The following is a 3,933-nucleotide window of genomic DNA, read 5'->3' on the forward strand; positions in this document are numbered from 1 at the left end:
TTGGAAACTGGTATACAAAATAGAACCCCTGTTAAGGAAGATGGAAAGACCAGGCAGTAATGCCCAGCAGGTGTAAAAACCTTAAGCCTTTAACCATAGGCTCTGACTTGTGGATCCCAGGTGCAGATCTGGGTTCACCTCTACAGGGAGTAGTTGAACAGGGTGATCTGTGTGATTGCCTTCCCTCACAACAACAACAACAACAAAAAGCAGCATGCGTTTGCCCACCAGTTGCTTACCATACAGAGCTAAAGGTAAGACCTATTGAAGACAACGCAGGCTGTCATCTCATTTTACTAAGAGACAGTGTGATACTGAGAGGCAAGCCAGTTATTGCCTGATATACTCTCAGGGTACTGGAAGGTGCTGAAGGAGATAATGTAGGACAAAGATTACCAATAGCATTAATAAGTAGGAGACTCTGAAAGCCACATAACTTACCAGCTAGAAAAAAATTACACACTTGTGCAATAGTAGCACACAGCCTTTGTGGATAACCAACTGCCCTCCAATTGGACATGAGGCCTGCTCAGTGGATGAGAACTCAGAATTGATACTTAGGAACCAAGTCAGCACCCCGTGGTCAGGAAAATCACAATACCCAAAGAGAAACCCCCAGTGTCCTTTTCACAAATCTAGTGTGTAGCCACAACAAAATGTCTCTGAAGCTCTTAGGCATATCCAATTTCATCGAGGTTGCCCTTACCCTTGGTCAGAAAAATCCATTTTACTTTACAGTTGGCAGAGTATACTGGAAATAACCAAGATCCATCAATACAAGAAATTCTCACATTGAATTGTGCCACCTCGTCCACATTTACTGGGGTCCAGAAGAAATTGTAGAGGAAGCAGCAACACAAATATTGCTCCCAATTCTAGCCACATCCAGAAAAATAACAACACATACTGTTGTGAAATGAAACACATCATAATAGAAATACAGAGACTGCAGAGAAGCCAACACTAACAGGTAACATACCTGGTGAAGCTCTGAGACTGCTATAAAAGAGTGGGCAGGAAGACTGTGAGAAACACAAGGAGGGTAGAAACAACCTGAGGCACAGCTCCACCCAGAGACAGAGTTCCTAATTAACATCCAGTGAACTCCAGTGATCCTACTGAGGAGGGCCCTCATGGAAATGGGGGCGGGGAGAATATACTACAGCCTACATTATAAAATTTATTGCTGGGGTCATGGTGGCACACACCTTTAATCCAAGCATCTGGAAGTAGAGGTAGGAAGATCGCCATGAGTTCAAGGCCACCCAGGGACCATATAGTGAATTCCAGGTCAGCCTAGGCTAGAGTGAGGCCCTACTTTGAAAGACCAACAAAAATAATAATTTTTGTGTGTGTGTGTGTGTGTGTGTGTGTGTGTGTGTGTGTGTATGTTTAAAGAACAGAGGAAATCTAATTCTGAGGCTCAGGAAAGAAAGTTCAATAGAAAATAAAACTTGAAAGTCTGATTTTTATATTGAAATTCAAGCTGTGTGCCTGGGCAGAGCCAGTGAGAAGAGGCCTAGCAGAAGCAAGGATGTAACACGTGGAGGGCAGGGAAAGGCAGGTACTCTGTGATGGGATAGTGAGTAATCAAAACAAAATCTAGTGTCCCACAGTCAGGAAGGAGAAAGGGTTTAAGGATGGTGGCTGATTTGAATGAGGTTTCACATGAAAAGATAAGTGAAAAGGAGCTTCTTTGGTTTAATTTTTCCAAGAGTGTTTCATTTGAAGTGAGGAAATAAATCGACTGGGTTTGAGGTAACCCAACTGTGTATGGGGGATAGGAAAAGAAGTATGCTTTTGAGAATTTTGAGTAAAAGACCATAAATAGTAAAGGAAGATGTAACTGACTGTAACAAGGAGCAAGTTCTTTATTTTATTAGTACCTCTTTGCTGATATTTTTTGTTTGCTATGTTTAAGATTCTCCAGCATATTGACAGAGAAAATCATAGCAGCTCTTTCTTCAATGAACTTTGTATTTAATATTTCATGGTTCAGCTATATTGCAGTTATCTTAGGAACTGAGAAATTAGGATTATAAAAAACAGAAGGAAAATCAAACAGATAACAGTATGTCCATACTCTGAAAGTTGTTACACTCTTAATAAAGTAAATAGAGAGGAATGAAGAAACTGAAGGCAAAGATTTTTTTAATATTTACAGATTCATCCACTCTAATGGACATGAAATTGGAAAACAAAATAAACTTTATTAGTTTAAAATTTTAAATTGAAGCTGGGTGTGGTGGCACACGCCTTTAATCCCAGCACTTGGGAGGTAGAGGTAGGAGGATCACCATGAGTTTGAGGCCACCTGGAGACTACATAGTTAATTCCAGGTCAGCCTGGACCAGAGTTAAGACCCTACCTTGAAAAACAAAAAACAAAACAAACAAAAAAATTAAATTGTATGTTAAAGATCCCTGGCAGAGTGGGTGAATATCAAATTTGAAATACTGAAAAGGGGGTTGATGAATGAGTCATAATGATAAAACAGCTGTCTAGTCCATGTTGGTGAATCTCTCAGTCCTTGTGCAGTTCCATCACACACAAGCCTAGAGGTCTTGGGTTTGCAGTTCTTAGGCTGTGCTCTGACCAGTGATCTGTGTGCCTATCACTTGCTGGTTCTCTTGGTCTTTTTCCTTTATCTCAAGTATAGCAACTTTATAGCAGCTTTTGAAAATTTAAACTCTCATGGAAATGATTTTAGGAATACTTAGTTGGGAATTTAATATGACTGTTACACTGTAAAATAAAATTTTAGATAATAAAATAAATATTTTAAAGCATCAATTTTCTATAAGTGTATATTAAAATACTACGATTCAATTTTCTATGAGTGTATTTTAAAGTATTATATGATTCTAGAAAATAACAAAAATAGCATTTAAATGATCAACATCTAAAATCTTGAGTTAATAATTGTAGTAAACCGTGTCCCGGGACCCCGCTCGCTTGGGAGCCGCGCGCTCAGCGTTCGGGCCAGTGCCCCGCTAGCGTTGGCTTTGCTTCTGAAAGCCATGCAGCGGCCAGAGACTGTGGCTGCTTTGAAGCGTACCGTGGAGGCCCTGCTGCACCGAGGAGCCAAGGTGAGGAACTTGGAGAGCCTGGCTGAGCGCGCCTCCCCTGTAAGATCCCAGCCCACAGCCAGAAGCGCAGGAGAGCGGGGTAGTTCTTGGTGGACTTTACGCCCCAACAACCATGGTGGAAAGCATACTGGATCACTTGTCTCGTGACACTGATGTGGTTAGACCGACTGTTGTAAAACGCCCTCTGACTCAGGAAGTAAAAGAATGTGATGGCATGGCCCCAGTCCCATTAGAAGAAAAGTTATATTCTACGAAAAGGAGGAAGAAGTAAGAAGATTTTGGCTTTACATGAAATTCTAAGTGTGGTCTTATGTGACGTACTGCAAGAGGTGGGAACACTGGTCAGAGAACTGCCCTGAGATCGGTGGCTCCAGCCGGCTACTCTTGATGGCCCTGTCGCCAGTATTCAGACCAGTATACAGACTTTCGCCATGTAATGGCAGCACCATTTTGAAAAGCAAAACACAAAATTCCCTTGGATTGCAAGCCTGTCATTCAGGCCACACTGCCATATAAAGAGATCAGGGTAATAAACGTGATTTTACCAAAAAAAAAAGTTGTTACTAATTAATTTTATTCATTTTTCAATGTCACCATAATCATAAGTTAATATCTAAAATTTCATCCTATTAATTTTATATATATGAAACATAGATATCAATCTTTAATAATTAATTTGTCCCTGTCTTATAGGATACTCTCACTATAAGCACTGTTTGCATTTTGGAGAAGTTTAATTGACCTTAGTGCAAAATCTACTCTCTTTACAAACATGGTGAATGAGAACACAAGTTACTTTTATTACTGATGCTTCTGTTCATACTAAATAATGTTAGAAATATTC

The 3,933-nt window shown here is 40.2% G+C and overlaps 1 pseudogene; it reads left to right on the forward strand.

Moving 5' to 3' along the window:
- Positions 1–214: 214 nt before the first annotated feature.
- On the forward strand, positions 215–3,640 carry LOC101605749 (annotated as a pseudogene).
- The last annotated feature ends 293 nt before the right edge of the window (positions 3,641–3,933 follow it).

The sequence above is a fragment of the Jaculus jaculus genome, chromosome 3 (genome assembly GCF_020740685.1).
Source record: "Jaculus jaculus isolate mJacJac1 chromosome 3, mJacJac1.mat.Y.cur, whole genome shotgun sequence".
NCBI lineage: Eukaryota > Metazoa > Chordata > Mammalia > Rodentia > Dipodidae > Jaculus > Jaculus jaculus.